This window comes from Daphnia carinata, chromosome 3, assembly GCF_022539665.2.
Source record: "Daphnia carinata strain CSIRO-1 chromosome 3, CSIRO_AGI_Dcar_HiC_V3, whole genome shotgun sequence".
NCBI classification, from domain to species: Eukaryota; Metazoa; Arthropoda; class Branchiopoda; order Diplostraca; family Daphniidae; genus Daphnia; species Daphnia carinata.
The window spans coordinates 26,971-47,673 of NC_081333.1; the positions used below are offsets into that span (position 1 = coordinate 26,971).

Below are 20,703 nucleotides of genomic sequence, written 5' to 3' on the forward strand. Positions count from 1 at the left end.
TCCCACCGTTCTATCTCTAACCGTTCAAAAGTTAGCATTTTAAAATTTTTCAAAGCCATCTAGCGGTCGCATTTCAAGTTATAATTAAATCAAACACATCTCAATCGACGTAACTTTTCATTCTGCGTCGAATGGATTCATTCCCACCGGTCTATCTCTAACCGTTCAAAAGTTAGTATTTTTAAATTTTTCAAAGCCATCTAGCGGTCGCATTTCAAGTTATAATTAAATCAAACACATCTCAATCGGCGTAACTTTTCATTTTGCGTCGAATGGATTCATTCCCAGCGTTCTAGCACACACGGTTCAAAAGTTAGCATTTTAAAATTTTTCAAAGCCATCTAGCGGTCGCATTTCAAGTTATAATTAAATCAAACACATCTCAATCGACGTAACTTTTCATTTTGCGTCGAATGGATTCATTCCCAGCGTTCTATCTCTACCGTTCAAAAGTTAGCATTTTAAAATTTTTCAAAGCCATCTAGCGGTCGCATTTCAAGTTATAATTAAATCAAACACATCTCAATCGACGTAACTTTTCATTCTGCGTCGAATGGATTCATTTTCATCGTTCTATCTCTAACCGTTCAAAAGTTAGCATTTTTAAAATTTTCAAAGCCATCTAGCGGTCGCATTTCAAGTTATAATTAAATCAAACACATCTCAATCGACGTAACTTTTCATTCTGCGTCGAATGGATTCATTTTCATCGTTCTATCTCTAACCGTTCAAAAGTTAGCATTTTTAAATTTTTCAAAGCCATCTAGCGGTCGCATTTCAAGTTATAATTAAATCAAACACATCTCAATCGACGTAACTTTTCATTCTGCGTCGAATGGATTCATTTTCACCGTTCTATCTCTAATCGTTCAAAAGTTAGCATTTTTAAATTTTTCAAAGCCATCTAGCGGTCGCATTTCAAGTTATAATTAAATCAAACACATCTCAATCAACGTAACTTTTCATTCTGCGTCGAATGGATTCCTTTTCACCGTTCTATCTCTAACCGTTCAAAAAATAGCATTTTTAAATTTTTCAAAGCCATCTAGCGGTCGCATTTCAAGTTATAATTAAATCAAACAAATCTCAATCGACGTAACTTTTCATTCTGCGTCGAATGGATTCATTTTCACCGTTCTATCTCTAACCGTTCAAAAGTTAGCATTTTAAAAATTTTAAAAGCCATCTAGCGGTCGCATTTCAAGTTATAATTAAATCAAACACATCTCAATCGACGTAACTTTTCATTCTGCGTCGAATGGATTCATTTTCACCGTTCTATCTCTAACCGTTCAAAAGTTAGCATTTTTAAATTTTTCAAAGCCATCTAGCGGTCGCATTTCAAGTTATAATTAAATCAAAAACATCTCAATCGACGTAACTTTTCATTCTGCGTCGAATGGATTCATTTTCACCGTTCTATCTCTGACCGTTCAAAAGTTAGCATTTTAAAATTTTTCAAAGCCATCTAGCGGTCGCATTTCAAGTTATAATTAAATCAAACACATCTCAATCGACGTAACTTTTCATTCTGCGTCGAATGGATTCATTTTCACCGTTCTATCTCTAACCGTTCAAAAGTTAGCATTTTTAAATTTTTCAAAGCCATCTAGCGGTCGCATTTCAAGTTATAATTAAATCAAACACATCTCAATCGACGTAACTTTTCATTTTGCGTCGAATGGATTCATTCCCAGCGTTCTATCTCTAACCGTTCAAAAGTTAGCATTTTTAAATTTTTCAAAGCCATCTAGCGGTCGCATTTCAAGTTATAATTAAATCAAACACATCTCAATCGACGTAACTTTTCATTCTGCGTCGAATGGATTCATTCCCAGCGTTCTATCTCTAACTGTTCAAAAGTTAGCATTTTTAAATTTTTCAAAGCCATCTAGCGGTCGCATTTCAAGTTATAATTAAATCAAACACATCTCAATCGACGAACTTTTCATTCTGCGTCGAATGGATTCATTTTCACCGTTCTATCTCTAACCGTTCAAAAGTTAGCATTTTTAAATTTTTCAAAGCCATCTAGCGGTCGCATTTCAAGTTATAATTAAATCAAACACATCTCAATCGACGTATCTTTTCATTCTGCGTCGAATGGATTCATTCCCAGCGTTCTAGCATATAACCGTTCAAAAGTTAGCATTTTTAAATTTTTCAAAGCCATCTAGCGGTCGCATTTAAAGTTATAATTAAATCAAACACATCTCAATCGACGTAACTTTTCATTCTGCGTCGAATGGATTCATTTTCACCGTTCTATCTCTAACCGTTAAAAAGTTAGCATTTTTAAATTTTTCAAACCCATCTAGCAGTCGCATTTCAAGTTATAATTAAAAAATTATATCAATAAAACTAGATAACTGTATACGATTTAGATGCTAAATTTAACAAGAATCACGAATACGAAATTACTTTTTATGTTGACTTCATGGTTTTTGAGTTATTTTAAATATAAAAGTAAGTACGATAGAAATTTAAGGCCCGACAAAACAATAAACCCGATTTTTAACTAAAAAATTATTATCAATAAAACTAGATAACTACATATGATTTACATGCTAAATTTAACAACAATCAACAACAATCACGAAAATGAAAATTATTTTTGCAATGGTACCAATCCATAAATGAAAACCTTGCAATTTATGATTGACATAGTTTCTATGTAGACTTTATGGTTTTTGAGTTATTTTAAATATAAAAGTAGGTATGATAGAAATTTAAGGCCCGATTCCCGACGCTGTGATGTTCGTTTTCTGTGTTGTCAGAATAAGTTTTCCTATGTTAAGCATCCGTATTTTTAAAGAAAGTGATGATGGTCCGAATCGCAGAGGAATCGTTTAATTTTCGTTTTTCTTCGTATTTCCCGAAAGAAACTAACAAATCCAATGAGAAACGAACAGCACACAGGGTGTTGTCGAAGAGGAACACGTAGTCAAGATTCTGAGAAAAAATTTGAAATTCTAGACAATGCTCTGCAGCAATGTGTTTGTTGTAAGATTTATTTTCTATATTGGCATAATAGAATAATTAGAAAATCATGATTTTTTTTTCTTCCTTTTAGGTTTTTGACTTCGTTTAATGTTGTGGCTGAATGGACAATGAGAGATTGAATCAACAACATAACAAGCGGGCAGCTCATGGTCATGGTCAAACTCATTAAGGCATAAAGGTATCATTTAATTGGGAAATATTTGTTCACGTCAATACAAGTATTTGTATAGGTTTTCTTCATAGGGGCTTTAGCCACCAAACATTTTTTCTTCTTTATGGTTTGTTAGATAAGGGTGGAGGCGGCTTTAACAATTTAGATCTAGCAGCTATTAGACTGGTGGTGTTGGCCCAGTGAATCTTATTGTCTTCAAGCTGGGTGAAAAAACAATGAGTATTTAGTTATCAAAATTACCTGAGGCATGTGCAAATATTCAAATAATTCTTTGTTGAAGTTCAGTTAGTTTCGTGCAACATCCTCACAAAAATGCAACAAGACTTAACAAATAGAGCATATAGACGCAGTGTCGAACTGTACCAGTGAGTACCAGAGTAATGTGACAAACATTCATGATGGTGATTAATCTTCACACAGCTAACATTTAGTTGGTACTATTATGTGTTTTATAAATTTAGTTATAATTTTATTCAGCTTGTTATTTAGTGGAATATAATTTATTTCAGTTTTTCTGATGCAGTTTGGAAGCCACTTGGAGTAAGCCTTTCGTCAGTTACTCACAAAAAAAGATTGGCAAATCTAGTCCTGGAGATCACTTTTTTTGTCAAGGAAATACTGGAAATTGGTATTGAAAAGGTCATTAACAGACAATTTTTGTATTTTATCAGTTTATTCCTATATTTAACATGGTTGTTTAGAAATGCTATTGGAGTCTAAAAGCACTTGACAAAAAACCTTTTGATTGTTCTCGTATTAGATGGAAATTACTTGTGCAATGGTACCAATCCATAAATGAAAACAATCTATTAGACAAAAATTTATGATTGACTGATCATAATCTGTGTAAATTTATATATAATTCTAGGTATTCAACCATGGAATGACCAGCTCTCTGCAGAGTGAAAATCTACTTGACAGCGTTAAACCTGTTAAGTACCTTTTACAAAAAATTCTGAGAATTGCAAAAGTTATGTGAACAAATTTTGTATTGGAGAAATTCTAGGTAAAATGAAAGCCATTTCACAATACAGCTGAATAGCTATGAAACACAACCAATCCAGGAACTGAGTGTGTTGAACAACCAAACTTATCTTGGAGAGCTGCAGAAAGAGAATGGAACATTACCCTGCCAAACACCTGCTTCCAAATGGTAGTTTTAATTATTTGTTTTTACAAGATATATTCAGTCAATTCTTCGAAAACTGTTCTTTTTCGCAGGTCAATGGCAGGGGTCTTATTCACTGTCTGATGAATTTAAGTTTAAACAAGATATTGCTTTTGATTACTTCTGCTGGTAACTTTTATATTCCTAGTTAGGATATGGCTTTCCTCAAAAAGGGTTTAAACTAACATCTAACTTTTTTTTCTTCTTCTCAAAAGAGCTGCTGAGGAAGTTAGCTAGAGTGACGTAGATGTGTCATCACAGCAGAATAACTGTAAAAAGCAAGTTCTTCAGCAAAATGAGTGCCTTGCAGTATTTACCACTATTGAACTTTGAGCTGATGATACCTGGTAAACCTGCAATTTGTTTTTATGTAGACTTCATGGTTTTTGAATTATTTCAAAAATAAAAGTAGGTACGATAGAAATTTAAGGCCCGAAAAAACAATAAGCCCGACTTTTAACTAAAAAATTATTATCAATAAAAATAGATAACTATATATGATTTAGATGCTAAATTGAACAACAATCCCGAATATGAAATTAGTTTTTATGTAGATTTTATGGTTTTTGAGTTATTTTAAATATAAAAGTAGGTACGATAGAAATTCAAGGCCCGACAAAACATTAAACCCGACTTTTAACTAAAAAATTAATATCAATAAAACTGGATAACTATAAATGATTTAGATGCTAAATTTAACAAGAATCACGAATATGAAATTAGTTTTTATGTAGGCCTAATGGTTTGTGAGTTATTTTAAATTTAAAAGTAGGTACGATAGAAATTTAAGGCCCGAAAAACAATAAGCCCAACTTCTAACTAAAAAATTATTATCAATAAAACTAGATAACTATGTACGATTTAGATGCTAAATTTAACAAGAATCACGAATATCAAATTAGTTTTTATGTAGACTTCATGGTTTTTGAGTTATTTTAAATATAAAAATAAGTACGATAGAAATTTAAGGCCCGACAAAACAATAAACCTGATTTTTAACTAAAAAATTAATATCAATAAAACTAGATAACTATAAATGATTTAGATGCTAAATTTAACAAGAATCACGAATATGAAATTACTATTTATGTAGGCCTAATGGTTTGTGAGTTATTTTAAATTTAAAAGTAGGTACGATAGAAATTTAAGGCCCGAAAAACAATAAGCCCAACTTTTAACTAAAAAATTATTATCAATAAAACTAGATAACTATATACGATTTAGATGCTAAATTTAACAAGAATCACGAATATCAAATTAGTTTTTATGTAGACTTCATGGTTTTTGAGTTATTTTAAATATAAAAGTAAGTACGATAGAAATTTAAGGCCCGACAAAACAATAAACCCGATTTTTAACTAAAAAATTATTATCAATAAAACTAGATAACTACATATGATTTACATGCTAAATTTAACAACAATCACGAAAATGAAATTAGTTTCTATGTAGACTTTATGGTTTTTGAGTTATTTTAAATATAAAAGTAGGTATGATAGAAATTTAAGGCCCGATTCCCGACGCTGTGATGTTCGTTTTCTGTGTTGTCAGAATAAGTTTTCCTATGTTAAGCATCCGTATTTTTAAAGAAAGTGATGATGGTCCGAATCGCAGAGGAATCGTTTAATTTTCGTTTTTCTTCGTATTTCCCGAAAGAAACTAACAAATCCAATGAGAAACGAACAGCACACAGGGTGTTGTCGAAGAGGAACACGTAGTCAAGATTCTGAGAAAAAATTTGAAATTCTAGACAATGCTCTGCAGCAATGTGTTTGTTGTAAGATTTATTTTCTATATTGGCATAATAGAATAATTAGAAAATCATGATTTTTTTTCTTCCTTTTAGGTTTTTGACTTCGTTTAATGTTGTGGCTGAATGGACAATGAGAGATTGAATCAACAACATAACAAGCGGGCAGCTCATGGTCAAACTCATTTGGCATAAAGGTATCATTTAATTGGGAAATATTTGTTCACGTCAATACAAGTATTTGTATAGGTTTTCTTCATAGGGGCTTTAGCCACCAAACATTTTTTCTTCTTTATGGTTTGTTAGATAAGGGTGGAGGCGGCTTTAACAATTTAGATCTAGCAGCTATTAGACTGGTGGTGTTGGCCCAGTGAATCTTATTGTCTTCAAGCTGGGTGAAAAAACAATGAGTATTTAGTTATCAAAATTACCTGAGGCATGTGCAAATATTCAAATAATTCTTTGTTGAAGTTCAGTTAGTTTCGTGCAACATCCTCACAAAAATGCAACAAGACTTAACAAATAGAGCATATAGACGCAGTGTCGAACTGTACCAGTGAGTACCAGAGTAATGTGACAAACATTCATGATGGTGATTAATCTTCACACAGCTAACATTTAGTTGGTACTATTATGTGTTTTATAAATTTAGTTATAATTTTATTCAGCTTGTTATTTAGTGGAATATAATTTATTTCAGTTTTTCTGATGCAGTTTGGAAGCCACTTGGAGTAAGCCTTTCGTCAGTTACTCACAAAAAAAGATTGGCAAATCTAGTCCTGGAGATCACTTTTTTTGTCAAGGAAATACTGGAAATTGGTATTGAAAAGGTCATTAACAGACAATTTTTGTATTTTATCAGTTTATTCCTATATTTAACATGGTTGTTTAGAAATGCTATTGGAGTCTAAAAGCACTTGACAAAAAACCTTTTGATTGTTCTCGTATTAGATGGAAATTACTTGTGCAATGGTACCAATCCATAAATGAAAACAATCTATTAGACAAAAATTTATGATTGACTGATCATAATCTGTGTAAATTTATATATAATTCTAGGTATTCAACCATGGAATGACCAGCTCTCTGCAGAGTGAAAATCTACTTGACAGCGTTAAACCTGTTAAGTACCTTTTACAAAAAATTCTGAGAATTGCAAAAGTTATGTGAACAAATTTTGTATTGGAGAAATTCTAGGTAAAATGAAAGCCATTTCACAATACAGCTGAATAGCTATGAAACACAACCAATCCAGGAACTGAGTGTGTTGAACAACCAAACTTATCTTGGAGAGCTGCAGAAAGAGAATGGAACATTACCCTGCCAAACACCTGCTTCCAAATGGTAGTTTTAATTATTTGTTTTTACAAGGTATATTCAGTCAATTCTTCGAAAACTGTTCTTTTTCGCAGGTCAATGGCAGGGGTCTTATTCACTGTCTGATGAATTTAAGTTTAAACAAGATATTGCTTTTGATTACTTCTGCTGGTAACTTTTATATTCCTAGTTAGGATATGGCTTTCCTCAAAAAGGGTTTAAACTAACATCTAACTTTTTTTTCTTCTTCTCAAAAGAGCTGCTGAGGAAGTTAGCTAGAGTGACGTAGATGTGTCATCACAGCAGAATAACTGTAAAAAGCAAGTTCTTCAGCAAAATGAGTGCCTTGCAGTATTTACCACTATTGAACGATTTTGAGCTGATGATACCTGGTAAACCTGCAATTTGTTTTTATGTAGACTTCATGGTTTTTGAATTATTTCAAAAATAAAAGTAGGTACGATAGAAATTTAAGGCCCGAAAAAACAATAAGCCCGACTTTTAACTAAAAAATTATTATCAATAAAAATAGATAACTATATATGATTTAGATGCTAAATTGAACAACAATCCCGAATATGAAATTAGTTTTTATGTAGATTTTATGGTTTTTGAGTTATTTTAAATATAAAAGTAGGTACGATAGAAATTCAAGGCCCGACAAAACATTAAACCCGACTTTTAACTAAAAAATTAATATCAATAAAACTGGATAACTATAAATGATTTAGATGCTAAATTTAACAAGAATCACGAATAAATTAGTTTTTATGTAGGCCTAATGGTTTGTGAGTTATTTTAAATTTAAAAGTAGGTACGATAGAAATTTAAGGCCCGAAAAACAATAAGCCCAACTTCTAACTAAAAAATTATTATCAATAAAACTAGATAACTATGTACGATTTAGATGCTAAATTTAACAAGAATCACGAATATCAAATTAGTTTTTATGTAGACTTCATGGTTTTTGAGTTATTTTAAATATAAAAATAAGTACGATAGAAATTTAAGGCCCGACAAAACAATAAACCTGATTTTTAACTAAAAAATTAATATCAATAAAACTAGATAACTATAAATGATTTAGATGCTAAATTTAACAAGAATCACGAATATGAAATTACTATTTATGTAGGCCTAATGGTTTGTGAGTTATTTTAAATTTAAAAGTAGGTACGATAGAAATTTAAGGCCCGAAAAACAATAAGCCCAACTTTTAACTAAAAAATTATTATCAATAAAACTAGATAACTATATACGATTTAGATGCTAAATTTAACAAGAATCACGAATATCAAATTAGTTTTTATGTAGACTTCATGGTTTTTGAGTTATTTTAAATATAAAAGTAAGTACGATAGAAATTTAAGGCCCGACAAAACAATAAACCCGATTTTTAACTAAAAAATTATTATCAATAAAACTAGATAACTACATATGATTTACATGCTAAATTTAACAACAATCACGAAAATGAAATTAGTTTCTATGTAGACTTTATGGTTTTTGAGTTATTTTAAATATAAAAGTAGGTATGATAGAAATTTAAGGCCCGATTCCCGACGCTGTGATGTTCGTTTTCTGTGTTGTCAGAATAAGTTTTCCTATGTTAAGCATCCGTATTTTTAAAGAAAGTGATGATGGTCCGAATCGCAGAGGAATCGTTTAATTTTCGTTTTTCTTCGTATTTCCCGAAAGAAACTAACAAATCCAATGAGAAACGAACAGCACACAGGGTGTTGTCGAAGAGGAACACGTAGTCAAGATTCTGAGAAAAAATTTGAAATTCTAGACAATGCTCTGCAGCAATGTGTTTGTTGTAAGATTTATTTTCTATATTGGCATAATAGAATAATTAGAAAATCATGATTTTTTTTTCTTCCTTTTAGGTTTTTGACTTCGTTTAATGTTGTGGCTGAATGGACAATGAGAGATTGAATCAACAACATAACAAGCGGGCAGCTCATGGTCAAACTCATTTGGCATAAAGGTATCATTTAATTGGGAAATATTTGTTCACGTCAATACAAGTATTTGTATAGGTTTTCTTCATAGGGGCTTTAGCCACCAAACATTTTTTCTTCTTTATGGTTTGTTAGATAAGGGTGGAGGCGGCTTTAACAATTTAGATCTAGCAGCTATTAGACTGGTGGTGTTGGCCCAGTGAATCTTATTGTCTTCAAGCTGGGTGAAAAAACAATGAGTATTTAGTTATCAAAATTACCTGAGGCATGTGCAAATATTCAAATAATTCTTTGTTGAAGTTCAGTTAGTTTCGTGCAACATCCTCACAAAAATGCAACAAGACTTAACAAATAGAGCATATAGACACAGTGTCGAACTGTACCAGTGAGTACCAGAGTAATGTGACAAACATTCATGATGGTGATTAATCTTCACACAGCTAACATTTAGTTGGTACTATTATGTGTTTTATAAATTTAGTTATAATTTTATTCAGCTTGTTATTTAGTGGAATATAATTTATTTCAGTTTTTCTGATGCAGTTTGGAAGCCACTTGGAGGAAACCTTTCATCAGTTACCAATAAAAATAGATTGGCAAATCTAACAAATGGTATGCAATCGGTAACAGTTTTATTACAGTTAGAATTACTTTTTCCTAACATACATTTCAAACTCATTTTTAACACAGTTAACATATATAGTCGCATCACATGAGGGTGGGTGAGGTTTTGTTGCCCATTGCTGAAGTTGTGGGCAGTTCTTGGTCCATGTCGTAAAGGTATGTGCAGCTAGCAATCGCCCAGTATCTTCCTTTCCCATTTTCCTTTTTGGTCTTACAGTTTGACACTTTCGGCGTACATACCCCGAGGGAAAAGTGTCTTGTATTAAGTTGAGTTTAAAGCGTGGATGAAGGACCGATTTTTGTAGCGTCATCCAAAGCTATTAGCAATATGCTGTTGGGTGTCAGAATCATTTACATTATTGCCCAAACTTTGATTGTCTTCCAAAATCGTCTGCTCGATGATACTTTATTCGTGAAAATGCTTAAGCATCTTTCAGTGTTTCTCCTGTTGAAGCCGAGGCGAATAGCTGAATCACACCTATCATTTCATATTTTTTATGCCTTATCATTGTATAGAAACTATGTCGGTAACCCTTTGTTCTGTGTTCTTGTGTTTTGTTGAAACTTTCCTATGTCATTTTCAAGTGAGATTTTTATTTGTTTTTAGGTAGCTGTACTGATGTGTAAAGAATGGTGGTTGCAGGTCATCAGAGCCATTCTTTTATACAATACTGTTCCTTTTTTATTGCTTTAATTTTTTCATTTTAGCCACTGAATGTAGCTGGAACAGAACATGTTGGAATTTTAGCATCAGGACATCTGGCTGGTTGGACAATTAAACATCCCTCTGTGTGGACATAAACGTGTCAAGTTTTTATCTGTAGATTATTTCTGGGATAATAACTTTGTCACCAACACCGTGACTTTGAAAACTAGCAGTTGAACAGTCTTTCAATTCGAAACAAAAAGGAGTCATGGTAATTTTATGTTTTGTATACATTTCTGTATAAACTATCATTTATCTAGATTACTCAAGTGGCATGACACTATATGGCTGGTATTGGAATAGATACTGTTGGTTGTATGCAGAATATCTTACTGAGAAGGGGATCTACTATTGAAGGAGTATCGTGTTTTACTACAGGCTGACCAGAAGCACAAACACATTGATTGAAAATTATTATCAATTTTAAGAATTGGTAAGTGAAATAATAGTAATTATACGAAGTTGTAATAATATTCTAATGATAAGCAATTACTATGGAATTATTGTTGGGAAAAGGTGACAAAAAATAATAATTTATGTTATAAAAATTAACAGGGTAAAAACCATTTTCTATGGTATTTGTGGTAAAGTATATTATGTATTGCTATGAATACTTGTTATCCGAACAAATTGAAAATAATTGTACAAATTTTTATCCACCTATGTTGAAGCTTTGTTAGCTATAGGTCCCTATATCGTATCTATATATGGTCCCTATAGCTTACCAAATTGAAAATAATTGTCCTACTGTTTATCTAACTTTGTCGAAGCTTTGTAATCCATAGGTCTCTTACTTTGCTTATCTTCCAGTGATCAGGACAATGTGGGTTAGTATAACATTAAACAATTTAAAATTTATTCAAAGTCAGAACAGTTGAAATTTCAAGTAGATTGACATGTGCAGGGAATACTTGTTAATGTTTTGCAGGTACAAGAATTACACATACATATTACAACTGTATTGATAAGATTTTCGATGCTTAATAATTTCTATTTACATTCAGAAGTAACAGGTTATTAATATGACTTAATGTACATGACTACATGATGAATACCAGCAGTGATGAAACCTAAGAGTCGCAACGAACATATAGTATGGTACTATAAATGTTTTAAATAATTAGTGATACTTAACTGTCAATATCTCATTTGATGCAGTTTGAAAGACGGTCCGAGTAAACACTACAGCATCTACTCACACAAGGACTGCAAAATCGTCGTAAATTCAACTTAGCTGACAGGCGAATCGATCGACGACGGTGTTATAGTTGAGGTACAGTTGTGGAGGTAAGACTATGTACGAAAGTGAATATTTTGCGTCTTCTACCGCCTTAAATACTCGATGACACGTGTCACATTATTGCTTTCCCGGAAGTAGAGTGTAGGGTAGAGAGCCCTAATTCTGAAGGTCGATAGGTTGAAGGGCAAATCTTTATTTCCAGGTGAGCCCGAGGTTATAGCCATTCCCCATCGATTGACCCTAGGTTACTTTTACTTTTTTTTTTGTTTCCAAGTGCGTAAAACAGATGAAGAACCTCGGGCATTCACTAAAAGGAGGGGGCGAGAAAAAAAGAATCTAGAAGCTCAGTAGCTCGTTCACCTGCACGCGATGCACTAGTGTAGATTTGTTGCTGGCACTCCTCGTCTAGTGATACTTAGAACTTTCGCACGTGTACCCAGTTTTCGCAATTTGTAGATTCATCAATTACGCACGGCATCAGCACCTGGTTTTGTTTAGTTGGGTAGTACAATAAGTCTAGATGAAATAGATCATCATAGATTAAGTTAAGGATAAGTAGGTCTAAACTGAAGTTAACAGTAAGGGTACTTAAGCGTATAACTTAAGTAAGGCGTAAGCGTAGTCCACCTCAGTTCGTTACCTTTGCACAACACTATCTTAGCCATTTTCTTTCACTGTTCTATGCAATTGTGTACCGTAGTCGTCGTTCGTAAACCATTTTTCCACGAACATCGTACATGTCGACTTTTTCACACAATTTTCACATGAACCGCCAATCCAAACAACCTCCTGATCATTAACTAACGATTAATAATCGATTTCTTTTTCCAGGAAATTTTTATCAAATGTAACTGTAATTTGTGTATCTGATCCTGTTAGAATTAAGATAACACTGATTGTTGATCAAATATTCAAAAATTTTGTTTGTTTTTCTTTTTCTTTTGTACAATCAGGAGGGTAATCTTTCGGGGCTGAAGAGGACACTGGACAATGAGGATCGCCGCCGCAGCCACTCTAATATAGCCCAGGATCCTGAGGTGTTTAGTTAAAAATTCAGTATGTAACCATTTATTTTATTTTTTTTATAAATAGATCTGGAAGGCCACATCTCCACCGAAGAGAACCGTTGGACAACGAGGGTTATCGGCAGTATCTTCTCCCAAAATTCCAATTCCAAGGTATTTAAAATATTTAAGTGCCTTACCATGTTCTATGTATTAATCTGTGTATAGGAGGGCTGGCAACACTACCGAGAAGGATTACTCGACGTCGGGGATCGCCGCCGAAGTCGCCAAGGATTGACAGGTATTACTTAAATAATTGTGATAAGTGTTTAATCGTGTTTTTTTTGTATTTAGGATGGTCTACATCACTAACGAGGTGGGCCACTAGACAACGAGGTTCGGTGTCGGAACCACCATGAATCGTCGCCCAAAATTGTGAAGTATTTAATCGAAAGCCTTAGGTTGAGAACTATGATTTTATTTTGTTTTTATGTATTTAGGAACGCTTCACCGCCATCGAAGAGGATGCTGGACATCGAGGATCGCCCCTAGAGTAAGAAGGTCGTCGCAATGGATGTTTCAGGTATGTTTTACACGTTGAAGTGTCTAACCATGTTTTATTTTATGTATTTAGGATGGTCCACATCTCCACCGAAGACGGTCGGCGAGGTTCGCCGACGGAGCCACCAGGATGGAGGCCCAAAATTGTCAAGTATATTGTTTAAAATTTTACCATTTTTTCACCATTAATTGATTGTTTTTTATGTGTATAGGAGGGCGTCATCATCGCCGAAGAGGACCACTGGACAACGCGGTTCGCCGTCGGATTTACCAGGATCATCGCCCTAAATTTTCAAGTATTTAATTTAAAGTTTTAAGTTTTGCACTACTATTTTATTTAGTTTTTATGTATTTAGGAGGGCTTCACCACCATCGAAGAAGACCGTTTGGACTATGACGGTCACTGCCAAGATCTTAACTCAATATTGCAAGGTATTTGAAATTTTTAAGTGGCTTATCATGTTCTATGTATTTATCTGTGCCTAGGAGGGTTGGCAATACCACTGAGGAAGATTAGTGGACATCGGGGATCGCCGCCGAAGTCGCCAAGGATTACCAGGTATTGCTTAATTAATTTAAAGGGTTTAATCGTGTTTTTTCTAATGTATTTAGAATGGTCCACATCACCACTGAAGAGGGCCATTGGACAAAGAGGTATGCCATCGGAGCCACCAGAATTGTGGAGTATTCTATTGAACGTTTTAATTTCACGCTATGATTTTATTCTGTTTTTATGTACTTAGAAGGCCCCACCACCATCGAAGAGGATGCGGAAGGAACGAAGATCACCACTGGAGCAGCGAGATCGTCGCCATGGATGTTTCAGGTATTTGTTTTTCATGTGTAAATGTCTAACCATATTTTTTTAATGTATTTAGAAGGGTTCCGTCATCGCCGAAGAGGACCATTGGACGTCGTAGATCGTCGTTGGAACAACTGGAATCGCTGCCTATCCTTGAGATTCACGCCCATTAGGTCGACGGAAAAACGATGGTACGGTTGAGTATTGCCTAATTGGCATTCGCCTACTTTATACCGTATTATTATTTGTGTATTTTCTAATGTGTTCCCCTTATCCTTTATTCCTTACCGTTAATTTCCCTTAAGCATTACGGCTTATTCTTTTAATTTTCATTGATCACGCAATTCACTACACCTGTACCCTACGGTTCATTCACGGTTTGTTTGCTTTTTTGCACCGGGTTGGGATTAGTGTATTAGGTGATGTAGTCCAGCTTACATTGGTTTCGTGCTTCAAGTATTTAGTTGGTGCAGGTTTACTAACACTAACTGCTTCTAAAACAAATAGAACAAAATTATAAATTTATTTTATCTCTGCATACTACTTTTGAGTTGTCTAGTGGTTTGAATGATACATGAATACAAAAATAATTAATCGCGTGCAATCGGGTTGCTAACCCTGATTTGATAACCTGATAAAAACGTGATGGGGCAGTAACCCTTCTAACCTGTCCCACAGACGAGAATGAACAACCCGATAAACAAGAAACCGGTTCAAGCGATTAAACGGAAATTATGTCATTGTCTATATTTAATAATCATCTCTTTAGCACTAGTAGGTAAGGAAAATTTAATTTGCATTTTGTAATTTTTTTGCTAGTGTTTGACTGAGTGAACTTGCAGTTGTATAAAGTTATTCAAGATAACTGAAATGGTAGCCCATAAATCAGAAGAATTTTATCTGACATCTTTCTTGCGTGAACCTGTTAAGAAAAAAACCTTGTTATATCAAAGGGCACCCAATGAAGAAATTGGCTTCATTAATGAATCAAATAGTTAACATTTGCCATTTGTATGTTAGTGTTAAAATTTGACTGCATTTTCTTTTCTTCAGACTCATTGATTCTAACAAACAGCCTGGTTGCAAACTTTTACCCATTTTGTTGCCATGAATGTATCTCTGATCCAGTCTTCAACACCCACAAATGCCAAGGTACACAGATATTTCTAAGCTGAGACTGTTAATCTGAAAAAAACAACTTGCAAACCAGCTTGTTCCCTTTATAAAAAACTTGCTTTAGTCAGGTAAACTTATTTGGATTGCAAGCAATTCAAGTAAATCATTAATTATCTTTAGATTCAAGTGTTATATTGCCTTCTATTGGTTCCCTTTGTGGGAAACATGTGTTGTGTGTGAGTAAATGCAACCCTAACAGTCTTGGAGATCACTTTTTTTTGTCAAGGAAATACAGGAAATTGGTATTGAAAAGGTCATTAACAGAAAGTTTTTGTATTTTAGCAGTTTATTCCTACATTTAACATCGTTGTTTAGAAATGCCATGGAATCAAAAAGCACTTGGCAAACAACAGTTTGATTGTTCTCGTACCTGTATTAGATGGAAATTACTTGTGCAATGGTACCAACCCATTCATGAAAACAATGTATTAGACAAAAATTTATGATTGACTGGTCATAATCTGTGTAAATTTAATATATAATTCTTACAATTCAAGGTATTCAACCATGGAATGTTGACCTCTTTTCATTGAGCTTATCTTGGAGAGCTGCAGAAAAAGAATGGAACATTACCCTGCCAAACACCTGCTTCCTAATGGTAGTTTTAATTATTTGTTGTCACAAGATATATTCAGTCAATTCTTCGTAAACTGTTCTTTCTCACAGGTCAATGGCAGGGGGGGTCTTATTCACTGTCTGAAGAATTTAAGTTTAAACAAGATATTGCTTTTGATTACTTCTGCTGGTAACTTTTATATTGCTAGTTAAGATGTGGCTTATATTATGAAATTTTTCAATTGTATTGATAAGATTTTTTATGCTTAATAATTTCTATTTACATTCAGAGTAGCAGGTCAGTAATGTGCATTAACATACATGATTTCAGGATGAATACCAGCAATAATGAAACCTAGCAGACACAGTGAACGTACAGCATGGTACTGTAAATTTTTAAAATAATAAGTGGTACTTAACAATTTTCAATTCCTCATTTGATGCAGTTTGAAAGGCAGCCAGAGTAAACACTTCAGCACCTACTCACACATGGACTGGTAAATAATTGTTCCTTAAAGTAATGGAATACTATTGGTAACAGTTTGATTTAATTAAGAATTAGTTTGCTAACATAGCTTTAGAACTAATTAAATCGAAGTTGAGATATCCTCTTATTTTCTACAATTAAAGAAGATAATGAAGCTAGTTAGCATAAATTCATCTTACCTGATAGGCGAATCGATCGACGATGGTGTTATAGTTGTGGTATATCTGTAGAGTTAAGACGTAAGAATTAAGAGTTAAGAATATTATTACCATAAATTCATTCACCATTAATTATTTTGTTTTTCATTTGTTTAGGAGGGCGCCATCATCGCCAAAGAGGGGCTACTGGACAACGTGGTTCACCGTCGGATCCACCAGGATTATCACCCAAAATTGTTAAGTATTTAATCGAAAGTTGTAAGTTTTACTCTTGGCTTTTGAATTATGATTGTATTTGTTTTTATGTATTTAGGAGGGCCTTACCACTATCGAAGAGGGTGCTGGGTATCGATGATCGTCGTTGGAAAAACAAGATCGTCGGTATGGATGTTTCAGGTGATAAATCTGGTGATGGTTCAGACCTTTTAGTTGTGAATAGTAAAATGTATAAGTTGACATTTAGATAGGAGTCTGTTACTATACATGGGTTTACATTAATCATAAAATGCGTTATAAATTTTTTTATATCAAGTAAAGAAACATAGTAATTAACTGAAATGTAATGTGGGTTTTTTATTACAAAGGATGTGATAAATTTATTATTATTAAATAAATTATTATAAATTGAATAACGATCGTTCCAAATTCTTACTACACAAGAAAATAACATTGCACTTAAAAATATTAAAATTAACGAGTGCTATTTCGTTATTCATATTTGCATCATTGTACACATGATGTGATTTCTTTATTTTGGGAGTCGATCCTGCGGCCTTTAGCGTTCCATCCCGATACTCTACACATGAGTCATCTTCGACATCTAAAATTTTGACGTATCTATAAGCGTACACCGTTATCCTAAGTTAAATACGAGCACAGAAAGAGCTGCTATTTTATCCATCAATGGCTCAGTGGTAGAGTACTGACTTCGTATGTCAAAGGTCCTTGGTTCGACTCCGAGGATAAGCGTGGTGTAAATTAATGTGCAGAAAAGTCTTATATTATTTGAAATACAATATTCATATAACTATCATTACAATCTCCACCAACTTGGAGTTGAACGCTCATCGCTTCAGTTGCAACACTGCTCCTCTACCACTGAGCTACCATTGACACATTACATCTCAATGACTATTCCAAGCCACTAAATTAACTACCTCCAAACTAGCATACGTAAAATGGCCCTAAAAATCGAAATGATGTTAAAATGTAAAGTACTTGCGTCTGAATTCTTAGAGCTGTGGTTCAAATCCTAGACAAACCAAAAAGAATAATGCAATTCGGAATCAATGGTTCGATTCAATGGTAGCAGTTGCCCTTACTCTAGTGTGAGATATGTGATTCAACTCCCACAGCAACAACCTGAACGGTAAATGAACTTTAGAGGAAGATCAAGGTGGAACATAACTGAAAGGTACGGTAACCTTGATGGTAAATGACCTTCGAGATCTAAAAAAGTTTAATGGTAAAGTAAGTAACCTTCAGAGGAAAAGTAAAGGACGAACGTAGACGCTGAAGGTTAGGTGTTTGCCCTTGAAAGTTTTGAAGGTCGAATATTTGACCTTGAAAATTTTGAAGGTCGAATATTCGACCTTGAGATATGGGATCCGGGATCCGGGATGTGGGATATGGGATCCGGGATATGGGATATGGGATATGGGATATGGGATATGGGATATGGGATATGGGATATGGGATATGGGATATGGGATATGGGATATGGGATATGGGATATGGGATATGGGATATGGGATATGGGATATGGGATATGGGATATGGGATATGGGATATGGGATATGGGATATGGGATATGGGATATGGGATATGGGATATGGGATATGGGATATGGGATATGGGATATAGGATATGGAATTCGGGATTTAGGATCCCACATCTCAAAAAAATTTAAGTTAAACTCTCACGTTGGAGGTCATCTGTTAGGGTTATAATTTTGTTGATAGACATTTGGACTTGACCTTCGTCATGGTTACATTACCTTTGGCTTAATCTTGGCTTTTACCTTCGCCGAAGGTTATTTGCCGGTACGATACGGTCATTTACTGTGGGACTTGAACCACATACGTCGTGTAACTCACTTTGAGTAGGGCAGCAGCTGCCATTGAATGGTATTATTTAATTCGGTTTTCAATTAGTTACATTGGTTGGTCTGGGATTTGAACCACAGTACAATGTATTCAAACGCAAGCACTTTACCGTTGTGCCATGACTTGCTTGTAATCAACATTTCGATTTTTAGTGCCATTTTACATATGCTACCTTGGCGATAGTTAATTTAGTGTATTGGAGGAGTAATAATAATGTCAACGGTAGCTCAATGGTAGAGGAGCAGCATTGTAACTGAAAGGTTGAGAGTTCAACTCCCAGTAGGTTAGGTTTTACACTGAAGTACGTAAACTTGAAAATGATTTTTTATAATTTTCTATCCAGGGGAATTCAACAGTTTCACATGGTACAAATTACGAATTATTAACATCATACCTACCTCGGACTCGAACCAAGGACCTTTGAAATACCAAGTCAGTACTCTACCACTGAGCCATTGATGGTTATTCATCATAAAAAAACATTCGTGCAGCTCCATTTGTGTGCTCGTATTTCACTTAGGTTAACACTGTATGCTAATCAATACGTCAAATTTGTAAATGTCGATGGTGGCACATATGTAGAGTATCGGCATGGGAAGCTATAGGCCGTAGGATCGAGTCCGAAAACCAAAAATTTGACGCCATGTATGACATGATGTAAATGTAAATAACGTAATAGCATTGTAAATGGTTTTGTAAATATTGATACGTGCAGTAATATTTTTTGACATAATGCAGCAATTAGTTATTTATTTGCAGTTTCCAGATAAATTTATCACAACCATTGTTATAATAACCACGTTACATTATTTCAATTAAATATTATGTATAAATTACTGAACTTCTTACAGTATATTTTTATGACGAATTTTATGGTTAAAATAAACCCATCTATCTCCACTTTCTGAATAGCGGCTTATTAGGAAAAGCTTATTATTGCTTTGTTTTTTTACGTATTATTTTTATTCCGCGGGGTATCATATATTTTCCGTGGGCTGGTGTATTAAGTAAACCCAATCGGAAAGGAATATTAAAGGAATATGAATACAACCTATCACGTAAATCAAAATAAGAAAACTAAACCAGTATACTTTTCCCCAGACTTACAACACTATAATCCCTTATTGAATTATCAATCCGCATTTTTTGAAACATACTTCATTGCCTAGCCTTTAACTACGCACTTGTAATGTTTTCCCAACGCTCTATCTTATAGGCTATTGGTGTTAGATCATCTCTCCTTCACTTACCATTTCTTCAAATTCATGGCAATATATCTCATTCTCCCACATTCCAATGCCCAGTTCATTCAATGACTGTTATTCTGGTCTATCTGTAAAAAAGCATTAATCACATCAATACATAACATTTCCAACAATATTTGGGCAATAAATGTACGTCTGCTGATATGTTGAACCTATTACACGAAGCTAAATTCCAGATGTGCTGCAATCTAATTTGTATAGTTAAGCCAGGTTTACCAAGTGTTAATCCGCCTCATTCGTGTTATCGAATACCATCGCGATTCTTTAACTACATTCAGAATAGCAACATAGTACCATGAATAAAACCTATTTTTAAAAAAAAAGGTTTAAAAAATCGTGTCCGTAATTTTTGTTTTTTACTGAGAGGTTGAGGTTGAGTAGGTCAGTCCTTCTGCACATTAAATTGGATTGAAATTCTTCTGATTCCTCGACAAAATAGTCAAGGTGGCCGGCCATCCATTGATCGTCACAAGGCTGTAGTGTTTGGCCACGATGCGGACATTATATACAACAAGACGTATTCGGTAACATTCCACTTTTTCTCGCCATCCTCATTAACTTATGTAAAAAGAACTTACTTGTACATTTTTCTCTATTATAGATGTGATTTACTGCACTGACCTATGTTAATGATATCAGTTGCCGG

The 20,703-nt window shown here is 33.9% G+C and overlaps 3 long non-coding RNA genes across 4 annotated transcripts; all 3 read left to right on the forward strand.

The window, feature by feature from the left end:
- Window positions 1-5,895: 5,895 nt before the first annotated feature.
- LOC130693886 (uncharacterized) lies at window positions 5,896-6,710 on the forward strand. Of its 2 annotated transcripts, none has more exons than XR_009001791.1 (4): window positions 5,896-6,120; window positions 6,190-6,290; window positions 6,356-6,503; window positions 6,565-6,710. It is a non-coding gene; the product is annotated as an uncharacterized LOC130693886 (long non-coding RNA). The 2 variants fall into 2 exon arrangements; XR_009001792.1 differs by having other exon boundaries at window positions 6,570-6,710.
- Window positions 6,711-6,792: 82 nt separating this feature from the next.
- LOC130693885 (uncharacterized) lies at window positions 6,793-7,830 on the forward strand. The gene is made up of 4 exons (XR_009001789.1): window positions 6,793-6,923; window positions 7,153-7,437; window positions 7,506-7,581; window positions 7,668-7,830. It is a non-coding gene; the product is annotated as an uncharacterized LOC130693885 (long non-coding RNA).
- A 1,174-nt stretch (window positions 7,831-9,004) lies between these two features.
- Window positions 9,005-9,740, forward strand: LOC130693906 (uncharacterized). The gene is made up of 4 exons (XR_009001808.1): window positions 9,005-9,229; window positions 9,300-9,400; window positions 9,466-9,613; window positions 9,675-9,740. It is a non-coding gene; the product is annotated as an uncharacterized LOC130693906 (long non-coding RNA).
- The last annotated feature ends 10,963 nt before the right edge of the window (window positions 9,741-20,703 follow it).